The sequence below is a fragment of the Centrocercus urophasianus genome, unplaced genomic scaffold, assembly GCF_019232065.1.
Source record: "Centrocercus urophasianus isolate 14NV4802_14NV808 unplaced genomic scaffold, USGS_Curo_1.0 seq_14, whole genome shotgun sequence".
Taxonomy (NCBI): Eukaryota; Metazoa; Chordata; class Aves; order Galliformes; family Phasianidae; genus Centrocercus; species Centrocercus urophasianus.
In genome coordinates, this window is record NW_024884586.1 from 42,336,265 (window position 1) to 42,349,188 (window position 12,924).

The following is a 12,924-nucleotide window of genomic DNA, read 5'->3' on the forward strand; positions in this document are numbered from 1 at the left end:
AATGCAAGATAACACAATATAATACAATCTAATTGAAATTGAGACTAATAAATCAAATAAGATGCGAGAGATAGAGAGAGTTCCTGAGATTGAGTCAAACCTGAAAAGCTTTGAATGGCTAGGAAAGCACCCTCCAGCACCCACTGCAAGGCAGTAAGAGACCTCTCCACCCAGAAGGGCCAGATCCCATAAATTCCGTAATGTATAGAGACAGGTACCTGGAATTGGAGCATTAACACTTTAACTCCCAGTGCATTACATGATTTTATGATGCGGAATACTGAAAACCAAAAAACATAAAACCGTGACATCTATCAATAGAGGTGAAAAAGTTTGGAGCAACCACCTATTTCTAGACTGCAAGGACAGCCATGGCTTATGTGGTCTGTGTACGATCTGGTTTACTTTCAGGAATATGGTCTACTGGAGTCAGCCAACAATTAGGGTTTTGCAAGCCCTTATCTTTACTGAAGATTAAATTGTTTACAATGCAGTCAAGTCTGACAATCAGTATTCTCCTTTGTGATTTACCTTCATGGAATTGCATAATTCTCACTTGGATTCACCATCTCCTAGAAAGCAAGTATTCCTGTTTCACCAGGAAGCCATGGCTATTAATGTATCATCCACACTGGGAGAAGACAAGCCAGAAATCACTATCTCCTTATAACAGAGAGTCTACACTGGTTCACATGCCAAGTACTGAGCATTTCCATTGCATTAAATGAATCAAACACTCACAAGTCACAACAGCTGTAGAGGAATTCAGCCAACACACAAGTAAACACGCAATTGGCATTGCCTCAATCTATCAGCTATACTTCGGCTTCCTGCCCTCGTACCTATAGTCTGTGCCTCTAGGAGGCACTATAGAACTACAGTCCAGGGCACCTAAGGCGTTCAGAAAAACAGCCACAGCCATAAATCCACTTTTCACATGTTGTTGTTCATCTGCTCTCCATGAGGAGATGATTTATTTCTGTGGTAGAGAGCTACTCAAAGGAAAGCCTCAAAACATCCTAACAAGGATAAGTGTCACATATGTGTTATGTCAGCCACTACCCATTAGAAGGTTTATTTCCTAGAACTGACTTAGATGTAAGCATTTTTTGTAAAACAAAGCACTGAAACCCCTCCGATATTATGAAGGTCATTGTAAACTAGGAAATGCAACTTCCACAGATCTTTTTGGTTAGTCTAATTTTCTGAACATTATGTCAAACCATCTCAGGATACTTCATGTAATACATGTGGTACATGTATCATGTAATATACATCCTCCATCTCAGTACTCTGGGCCAAACTTTTCTGTACAGTCTTGATTCTTCATGACATTCAGCCACTATAGCCATTGAAAAAGATTCCCATGGACAGGATTTCTCTTCCCATAGTGAATCAGCAGTGCTTATTAAGATACCCGAATGTCCTGATCTAACTGGAGGGATTCTGCAAAAGGGCACTATGAGACCTCTTCCCTTCAGATAGTATGGGTGGTAAAGCTCCATCTTTCTTCAGTTGAACTCCTCTGATGCAGAACTGGAGTAACACAGCAGTGAATCAAGTTCACTCTGCTTGCCCATGGAGCATTTAATTGTGTTCTTTCTGTTTGTGGTTCATGCACATAATCTAAAAGGTCATTTTACACTGAAAGCAGTTGTTTTGCTTTTTCTAATGGAAAAACAATTCCCCATCAAACAATCCATAGCAACAAAAATAAAAAAAATAAAAAAATAAAAACCACAACAAGAAACCCCATCCATATCTAAGAACCAGCCAGCAAGAGCATCCCATTGCACATCTCCCCACTTCATAGAGGCCAACAGTTCCCAACTTTCTCTAGATATCTGTTCAAGAAACCGGACTATAAAACATGTCCTGAAGGTGAACAACTCCAACAGTCCTTGGCCCTTTGCTTGATCCAAGCAATTACTGTGACTCATAGTTCTTATCTTATTTCATGAGTGAATTTAGTTTAAGGTCAATATGACAATTAGCTTGTCTTGTTTGGACTGTACATTATACACAGAAAACAGATGTTAACAGGAGTCCATATACTTCTCCCATCTGCCACTGTACTTACATGTTTACAGCATGTTACTGTGCTGAAAAGTGTACACTAGCCTAATTAGATTGTTCTTTAAAAGTTCCTTATCAAAATCATTCCACTAGAACTTTTCTTTTATTGAAACTGTTGATAACCAATATTATATTATGGTCAAATATGCAATATATATATATAGCTCAATTGAAAAATAAAAATTTCTTCAATTGAATAAAGTAAAACATTCTTTCTCAGTATCTTTTAACAGATTTCTTTTTATGATTTTATTATGATTTTTCTTTTTCTTCTAATGTTTTTTAACCCAAAGTTAGTCCACAGTCTTTCAAAAGAGAAAAGACATTATTATGTCTTTTATGTCTATTACGATGTGGAGAAGCTGACAGAGCTAGGGCTCTTCAGCCTGGAGAAGAGAAGGCTCCAGTGAGACCTAATAGTGGCCTACCAGTACCTGAAGAGGGCCAACAGGAAAGTTGGGGAGGGACTGTTTATAAGGGCAGGTAGTAGAGGAGGGCAGATAGGATGAGGAGAAATGGCTTTATACTGAAAGAGGGTAGATTTAGACTAGATATTAGGAAGAAACTTTTTGCTGTGAGGGTGGTAAGACACTGGAACAGGTTGCCCAGCATCTTTGTAAATGCCCCCTCCTTAGAAACATTCAAAGCCAGGCTGGATAGGACTTTGTGTAACCTAGTCTAGAGGAAGGTATCCCTGCCTATAACAGAAGGTTTGGAACCAAATGATCTTAAAGGTCCCCTCCAACCTAAAGCATTCTATGATTCTACGATTATCTAGAGGTGGAATGGGAAATAAAAGGAAAAAAAATTCAAATTTCTAGTCCACTCAGGAGCAAAAATTCAATATGTTTTCATTTCTTTCCCCCAAGCTTTCTATTTTTGACATTAGTAGAGCTGAGATACAGCGCTAGCAGTCAGTCTTAAATCTGCTTGGTGTAAAACTTTGAGTCTTCATCAAAACAGAGTCAAAGTCAGCACTATAATTCCTGTGAGGGAGCTCAGAGGAGACAGAGTTCACAGTGAAGTCCAAACACAAGATGGAGATGACTCTGTACCAGAAGGTTGAGTTACTGCTTGTCCACACAGAATTCTGCAGCCCATTCATTGCATGTCAGTCTCCCTTTCTTCCATCAGTGAAATGCTTTGCAATAACACAAATCAAGCTCCTGAACAGCATTGCAAATAAAAAATGAAGACAGTTTAAGGCATATAATTTGGGTTACGATTTGCAATATTCATTAAGAGGACAGCCAATTCTGGCAAAGAAAAAAGTGCCCTTAGCTACGATAATGAATACGGGGTTTGTTAAAGCAACAAGACTGATGATCTAATCCATAACTATCCGACAGTGGCTGCTTTTATAAGATACCTTGTTTTGATTTTCATATCAATAATTATATTATGTGCCTCAAAACATCTGTCTGGCTGGCTGACTTGATGCATGTTAAAACCATCCTGTTTGTGGATATGCATTGGAATAGGAGCTATTATAGAATAATATAACAGATGTGGGGAGCAGTAATGACTCTTCAAAATTCTGTGCTATGCCAAAGACAGACAGCACTCACTGTGGTCCCTTCTGCCGTTAGAAGCTTGAATATGTGAAATGAGCCTCTCAATGCCCTACCGTGAAGACTCCTGTTGTGCTTTTCTTCCAAGGCGGAGAGTCAATGCCTGAGTTAGCACTCAGAGTATTCTCTTACTGAGAACGACAGTATGCTTCCACCTTGTCACCCAATGCAAAGTAGAGAATGAATTTCTGCTCCAAATTATCCAACCAATTCCTGGCAAGTGTGGACAAGCTGGATTTTAATTTTCCAATAAAATGCACTCATCTTTTGGTTCTAAAGTTGTCTCGGGATCACAACTCAATCCCTACTTCTGGCATCAATGGCAGCGAGTACTTGGAGCAAAAGGCAAAGCAACAAATTAGCTCTAAAGAAAAAAATTTCAATTATTTTTCTGCAAAGACTTCTCTGTACACTTCATTAATTTGGTGGGCCAAAACTGAAGTATGTTTTAATATAAATTAATACTGATTGCCAGTTACAAGTTTAACTATTTTTTCTGAGATCTGTTTTTTAGAGTAATTTTACTATTTGAGACCCAAAGAGTTGGGGTTTTTTAGAGAGGAGAGGACAGGAGAAAAGAGATCAAATGTCTCTTGGACACTGACAGGCATAGGGCATCATCAGCCTCCCTACGAAGCCTGTGATAGCTTCTGACCACTGTCTTATTAAAGAAATTGTTCATATTATCCAGTCCAAACCTTCACTGTGCAACCTTGTGCTGTTCTCACATATCCTATCACTGGCTACCAGGGAGAAGAACCAGCACCTCCCTTTAGGCTTCCCCTCCTCAGGGAGTTGTAGCTCACAGTTTAGGAAAATGGCTTATAACCATCCAAGTCAAGATATATATATATATTTTTTAATGGACACATGGCTTTTTCCAAATTCACAAGCTTCTGAGACAGTCTCTCTGATCCAAAGCTCTACTACACATCCAGTGCATTCTCCACTGTTCATTCCACACCTCTTCCTGTGCCCTAAGGCCAAATCATACAAATGAATATGTTGTTTTTTATGACATGGACAGAGTTGAGAAATGTTAACAACAAAACCCAAAACCACATTGTTTGTCTTGCTTCAAATTCTCTTAGAAACTTTAAACACAGACTAAGTTTTTCAAAAGCCTCATTAAGATGTAAGCATCTCCAAAACAAATTAATAAATAGTAAAGCAAACAAAAGAAATACATGATTTTGCACAGAAAACTGTGTATGTCATGACTTTACACCAATCATTTCATTTTTTATTTTATATTTAAACTTGGAAGAACCTAGTTGAGCAGGTTGACATAATAAAAGCTTTCACTTCAACTCCTTAACATAGGAAAATTGCCAATTGTTATGGACAAAGTCTTTGGAGCATGTTTCACTTGACTTTAAGATTCAAAGGAAGGGTTCTGAACCAAGAAACATTAAAAAAATCCTAATCTATCATCCTGTGAAACTGCAGGGGACAAAAGGACATATTATCTTGTCAATATTTGCAGGGCCACATGTATGCCCACCTGACTTAGTTGTGCAAATCAAAGATACAAATTCACAACCACTAGCAGACAACTGCATGATAAGAAGTGTTCGCATGTGTACCTATATACACACCTACACAAAGAAAATCAGTCTAGTATATCTACCAGGTGTTTGCTTATGCATCTTGACAGAAAAAAAGAAAAAAAAAAATTGGCATATACGATTTATAACTGAACCTTGGCATCTTCAAAGGCACAATGCTGCTGAATTGAGCACTTGTGCTGCCTTCTGTAGCTCACTTATTACTATGTTTTTAAATGTTGGTTTCTCTAAAAGGTAGTTTAACATTCTGAAAGGACTTTACATTTCATTCCAGCCCATATTCAGAGAGAAGCCACACTGAAATCTGCATGATGTATACTTGCAAGTTCATCTTTCTGTATTGAAATCAACAAGTTCCTGCAGAGAAAATCTGATCCTGCTTGACTGCTTGCTGTATGCAGACACATTTCCTTTACACTTGGGGACAGTGAAACTACTAATACATCAGAAAAAGAAGTTTTCACGTGAGAGGGATTAGTAGGAATCACAGAGAAAAAAAAGTTTACAAAATCCACTCCTAATGCCCAAGATATTGTATGAAAATGTCATCAAGACCTTTTAGATTAGCATCCAAAGACTCCTGACACATTCTAATTCAATTTCAGATTACCAGATTTTGTTGTCATTTTTACAAGTCAGAAAAGAAGAAAATAAAAGTTATCTCTGATCTTAAATATAGGTAACTTCTGTGTAGACAGTCATCCTTCACACAATCTATATTAGCAATGTGAAATAAACTTCAGGTTGCCTCTATATCCCCTCAACAATTTGTGTGAGTTCCTACCATCACAGATACTGCCTCCTCCCTCCACCTTTCAGACTACTCAAGTAAGTAGGATTAGTAGCTGCCTAAAGGCCGTATATCGTCCAGGATGCAGAAGGATTGCCACACGACTGTAGTGACATATTTAATTTCAACAGCTGTCGTATTACTCTGTGATGATCAATATTATTTCAGTATTGCATTCTGCAGTTCTGACTGGTCACTGTCAAATAGTGTTGTTCCACTAACAATACTGCTCTTATTTTGAAGAGAAAACATTTGTCATCCTTCCAGAATGAGAGATTTGGGTTTTCTTGTTGCTGTTTTCTGACCTTTTCCACAAAACAAATATGACCCATGATGTAAACACAACAAATTAATATTAAGTAATAAAAATTATTTTCCCTATTAATTCTTCCCTGTGATATTCTCCACTACACTGCATTAGGGCAATTTTGTTGTTTTTCCAGTTCCAAAGCAGAACAATAATAACAGTAGCATCCAAAATTTTATTGTAATTGCCTAAATTGTATAACACCTTACTAGGGTGTCAGGAAAACAGCCAAAGAATTTCACATTATAAAACTGGGCATATCTGATATATCAAGCTTGAGCATATTTTCAGACTATCCAGAGTTTACAAACTTTCCCAATTCTAGTTTAGACAAAAGCCTTTAAAGACCATCTGGTTCTAATGACTCAAACCTAGAATATTTTATGTCCTTTTCACTATACTACGTCAAATTACTTCTTAAAACATCCGTAAAGCAAAAATAATTCTTAGCAAATGTGTTTGCTTTTTTTATAAAACTGTACTGCATATACTATATGTTACAGTCAGCAAAATCCTTAGTTCAGTTACTCTTGCGTGCTGCTTGGTCCAGAATCCACTGAGGCAAAGGAATTTTTAATGTTGACATTTAAAGGGCTTTAAATGAGGCTCCTACAGTATCACCAGATTCTTACCATCCTAAAATATGTATGAGGTTTCAATACCTCTCCCAAGAGAAAAGGTTCAAACTGTGCTTACAGTAGCCTTTCCTAAATTAAGTCTTCCATGCACACTTGGTAACCCAACTAAAGCTCAGTAAAATCAAAATATTACGACGTTTTATAGTTAAAAGGTATTGTGAATTATGTAGTCTACTGTCAGTATGCACTGTAGTTAACTGTAAGTAAACTCTCTGGGAGCAAATTTCACACTTTTATGTAATACTTCATCTTCTAGCAGCTGTATATATGTTACAGAGTTTTGAAAATCCCACACCAAATGCAGCTCCTTACCTCTGAAACAGGTTACAATTCTTTATGTTTCACCACCATTCTTAGAAGATTGTCCTGAAAGTGGAAACACAGATGAACATTTAGGAAAATGTATACAAAGAAAGTTCATTCTTAATAATAGAAGTGCAAGCACTTGTATTTCCAAGGAGATCAAACCAATCTGGAGATCAATACAACCAAGAAATCCAGCAAATGTCTCAAAAAATTAACACTTTCCATGTTTGGTCTCTTCACACAGATGACAGGTGACATGGCCTCAAGTTGCACCAGAAGAGGTTTAGGTTGGATATCAAGAAAGGGTTGTTAAGCACTGGAACAAGCTCCCCAGGCAGGTGGTTGAGTCGCCACCCCTGAATGTGTTTAAAGATCATCTGGATGCGGTGCTCTGAGACACGATTCAGTGGTGGGTTGTTAGAATTAGGGTAGTATAGTTAGTTTGAGGTTGGACTTCATGATCCTGTAGGTCTTTTCCAACCTGAGCAATTCTGTGATTCTGTGTGCCAGCTAAGGTCATCCACAGTAAATTTCTTACTTACAAACTTGCTTATGTTTATAGCTTATGTAGCAAATAGCCATCATTGTTTACTTTACATTTTGTTTTTCTTTCTAGTTTTTATCATTATCATCCTCATCATGAAGTTGAGATACGGACATTGTCAGAGGAGACATCACTGTCTACATTCTTCTAAACTCTTCCTGAATCCAAATGTGCTAGTAGCCAGACAGTCTTCAATCTATCTCTCTTTCTGGTTTTTTTGGTCTTTTGTTTTTTTTTCTTATTCCATGGTAGCTACCATGTTAATATTACAAAACAATTAGAACACACAGTTCCAACCCTGACTCTTTGCAAAGCACTCTAAAAAGTTTTTCTGAGTAAGAAAGGACTGAGTGAGGACTGCAAGAATTGGCCCATATGGAGTTACATGCTAACTGTTGTTATTGTTCTCATAGAGTGCATTTAAGGTTTTGGGAACAAACAATAAAACAAACAGCTGAACAATTTTAATCATGGCCCAGTTCCTAGTTACAATTATTTTTAAGCTGTCTCACCATTTGCTAGAGTCTGATTTTTTCCCCAATGAAAAAAGATATATTATGTAAAACTTAAAGAAATACTGCTATAAAATGACAGTAAAACTAAATAAGTATTTCTCACGTCACATGCTATGATTTTTGTTCCAAGCTCAATACTTGTATATGAATTACACATAATTTTAAAAATGTTCCGTTCTCTATATACTTCCTCTACCAGCCAATTCTTTACTATACTTTACTAGATAAGTTACAAGCATGACCTCTGAACTCTATGACTAGACAGAAAATATCAGATTTTGGCCACAGAGATGTCTGAGCAAGATCAGAATTCTTGCTCATATGAAAGGCGTATTTCATGCATTCCACGTATCAGAATGCTGCAGCAGGGACACATCAAATCAGAGTAAGTTGACAGTTTGAACATGCAAATAAGAATGGCAGAATACAGTGGTACAAAGATGCAAAGATAACTGAAGAGAATAGTAACCAAGAATATCCCTTTAAGATCTTTTTTTTTTTCATTCAGATCCTTATGCAACAACTTCCACTTCAGGCAACAGAAAGACTCCTGTCTTCAGTGTCTGTTGTTGTGGCTTGCTACACGTGTTACAGTAACACACTGAAGACTCATTTAAATTCAAGCTCCATAACCCCAGGTGCCATAACACCCAGAGTGTAGTAATACCTTCTTCCCAGAGCTCACATGAAGCAGGACCTTGAATCATGCAGTGCAAATAGATACCATGAACAAAATGCAGGAAAGAATCCGAACAGAGCCAAAGGGATTTAGGATGGGTTACAAAAATAATCAGTGTGGTAAAGCAAGAAACACTTCAGTTGTCTGAGTGTACACAGTGACCTACCTATTAAACTATGCTATCTGACAATGAACTTGGGCCAAAGCTGCTCCGCACTATGTGAATAGTAATAGAGCAAATGAAATAAAAAACCTTCCTGATAAATAAAATCAATAACTGCCAAGCTGGTCCTACCTCATGTGGAGGAAGACATGCACTGCAGTAAAACTGTGTGCAGAAGGCAGGAATCACTAGTGCTTTTCTTGCAATTCTTGTTTTTAATAAGAGTTCTGCAGGAAAAAATATCATAAACGGAAACACAGAATCATTCCAGAGGTTACCCCTTTCCACTCCTCCCACACCATGGCAAGCTTGGTTATAACCATGTCATTCCTAACAGATGTTTGTCTAATCTGTTGATGGATGCTCCAAGCTATTGTTAGGCAATCTCTTCCAGCACTTCATCCCCCTTGCTATTAGAACTGTTTTCTGTACTTCTAATCAGAACCTTTCTTGCAACAGCTTGTACTATTGTTTATTCCCCCAAGTTGTCCTCCCATCTATAGACTAACCAGCTCCAATATATCCAAAACTCTCCTTTTAAATCACCTTGTTAACTAACATTAATCTTGAGATTCATGAACCCCAGTACTTTTTTTGCAGTGTTGGGTTTTCCATCCTGAATTTACACTGTTGATTATTCTGTGTAAATGCAACAGCTTACATTTGTTTGTCAAAAAGCCTTGAATTTTATGTAAATATATTTTATGTAATTTTATGTAAATATAATTTCTGAATCTATCAATTTCTTTCAGTGTATATGGAGTTAGCGTCAACTGAAATTTCATAAGGCTTTTCTATATCACTATCAAGGACACTACTAAAACCCTTGAACACCAAAGGCACAATAGATGCTTATTCAATAGATCAAACAACTAGTAAAAAGTAGTTCTTTAGATATACTTAGTGAACTCCTTTCGTATCCACTCTGTGGTAGATTCATTGAGAATATTATATGCCTCAATTTCCTGTTGGAATGTAGAATAATTATAGATATATTATAGTTTTAATATATGAAGTTTTAATAAAATTGAGATAGACTCCCTTATTCTTTTCTAAGCAGGGTCTGTTGCTCTGCTGTAGTTTGGCTTGACAAAACCTGATAATTGGCACAATATATTCCTGACATTTATATGTTGAGTGTTATCCAATTCTTCATCTTCTATGCGTTCAAAACGAGATTGTGGGGTGTGTGTGGTTGTATTTAAATTAATCAGTCTCTTCTATCTGCTCTTTTTCCTCATCTCTAATGGTAAGCACTACCTTTTCCCCTTTCCCTATCTATCTTCAGTGTGTTCTCAATTACTGATCATTCTCAGACTGTTTGTCTTTTAAATATATCTAAATATGCTAGGCAGTCTGAAAGAAATACCAAGCAGACAAAACCTGTAGCTTAATAAATGTTCTTACAGTGTTTTACTTTGCAGTGTTAATTACAACTTCAATAAAACTTCCTGTCTTTTACATTATTGCGGGTACTGTTCATTTGGTTTTGATGATAACGTGTCTTAGAATCATAGAATCATAGAATCATAGAATCACCAAGGTTGGAAAAGACCTAACAGATCATCCAGTCCAACCGTTCACCTATTCCCAATAGCTCCCACTAAACCATGTCCCTCAACACAACATCCAGCCTTTCCTTGAACACCCCCAGGGTCGGTGACTCCACCACCTCCCTGGGCAGTCCATTCCAGTGCCTGACCACCCTTTCTGAAAAGTAATACTTCCTCATGTCCAGCCTGAATCTCCCCTGCTGTAGCTTGAAACCATTCCCTCTGGTCCTATTAATTATGACACGAGAGAAGAGGCGGACCCCCAGCTCACTACAATCTCCCTTCAGGAAGTTACAGAGAGCAACGAGGTCTCCCCTGAGCCTCCTCTTCTCCAGGCTGAAAGGTCTTACCTAGAAACAGGTCAGGATCCTTAATCTCTTCACACAGGAGTTGGTCATAGGTCTGAAGGAAATAAATGCCCTGTTTCAATTCTCTGATGACTCAAAAAGGATGAGTTCACATCATCCCTTTCCAAACAGAACTGCGAAGACATAACTGAAGAATTCTGGTACCAGTTTTAGTAGCATCAGTAAAATATTGCACCTAAACTAATCAAACCTATTGTTTTGCAGAGCTAGTTTTCCGAGGCATAAAGCAATGTTATACACATCATTGCTTTCAAATGGGGAATAAGGTTCTTCAGAGATAGCTCAGGGTTTTTTAATATGAAGTGTTACATTGTTCATTTCAGCTAAAGTTAGATCAGATTCAAAAATAGCAACTTCCATCTACTGCCCTTCACCACGAAGATAAGATAATGCAAAGCCCAGGTTCACCTATGTACATTCTTGAAGACATGAGAATGTTGTTTAGATACTTTTACAGAATCTTGGCACCAGATCAATACTAAATTCCATAACTGTGCAACTGTGACAAAAAAATACCTACCTTGTTAACACAACACATACATCTAAATTTGAAAAAAAAACAGAAGAAATAGTAGTGATCTTCCTGATCTTCATCTTCTACTGTTGTTCCTTTTTTATCCTATATTCAATGTGAAGACAATAATTTGCCAGGTCACTTTTTATTTCTTAGTGGCTTTACATTTCCAGGAATTTTAAGAAACAAAAATAGACTTTGTTGTGAAAATATAAATTACAGTCACACTGCACAGTAAGAATACTGAATGGAAATATTTATGTGGAATTACTTCTTTGCTTTATTCTTTTTAACTGTTGATAAAAACATGTCTAATGATTCTAAATTCTATGAGTCTTCAGCCCACTAACCACAGCCTTTCAGTGCAAGGCCCAAACATCTTCCTAAGTACAATTGTGTTCAAAATAGGAGATTGTGGACTAAACTCTGGGCAGAAGGACAAGCCTATAAACAATTCAGACAGTTCTTTACACAGAGATTGGTTGGAATATCAAACAAACTGCCAAAAGTTTTGCAGCCAGCAGTTAAAGTGACTTGTGTACATTAATTCAAAAAAAAGTTGGATTACACTTTGGAAAAGAAAGAACTACTACAGTACAGCAGCAATTGACATGTTTTTTTCTACTTTTTCTCTTCTCTTTTTCTGTATTTTTTGGAGGTTGAGATTATTGTAAGACTATTACATATAACTAACAAATATACTAAAATTAGCAATCTTTCTACTTTCATTTGTTACGATCTGCAAGAAGGTTTCCCATGCTTATGTGAGACTGACCATTGGGCTTTCTTTGCAAGATTGCATTTATATTTTCACTCTTTGTTTGTTTGTTTTTTTCTTTCTTTTGGCACAATTATGCCAAGCAGCACTTTAAAAAAAAAATTCAAGCCTCAAAAAACAGATGTGGAAGATGAGATAAAATAAGGTATCTAAAATAAGATATCTAAAAGTATACAGATGACTAGATAATTCAACAGATACCTGGAGAACAAAAAAAAATTGAAGTGAACATTATCTTCATCTGTTACATGTTTCTGTCATATCCAACCTTTTTGTGATCATTGTTGAAGGAAAAAGAATCTGATATGGGAGAGAGTGTTCAGGGAAAAGGAAAACAACATGACAAGTCAAATGGAAATTCATTTTTCACTGGAGGAAAAATAAATGCTAAGCTTGTCAGAAAATTAGAACACCAAGATAATCACCAAGTCAGAGCACAGGAAAGAAGAAGAAGAAGAAAAAAAGAAGTTTTAGAGATTATTTGTATTAGCAAAGTCCTCTCATTCACTCAAGTTGTCATACTGGTATCTAGAGCAACAAACAGGAGCAGTAAT

General features: G+C 36.9%; 1 long non-coding RNA gene across 7 annotated transcripts in view; it reads right to left on the reverse strand.

Annotated features, from left to right (window-relative positions):
- The window catches only part of LOC122158113, a 137,633-nt gene that overhangs the window by 54,188 nt on the left and 70,521 nt on the right, over positions 1-12,924 (reverse strand). For 5 of the 7 annotated variants that reach the window (XR_006168133.1, XR_006168131.1, XR_006168130.1 and 2 more), the window contains 2 exons: positions 11,061-11,112; positions 7,263-7,316 (listed from right to left, as the gene is read on the reverse strand). This is a non-coding gene — a long non-coding RNA (uncharacterized LOC122158113). Of the gene's footprint in view, positions 1-7,262; positions 7,317-9,289; positions 9,385-11,060; positions 11,113-12,924 lie in introns of all 7 variants that reach the window. The other 2 variants (XR_006168129.1, XR_006168132.1) reach the window with 2 other exon arrangements.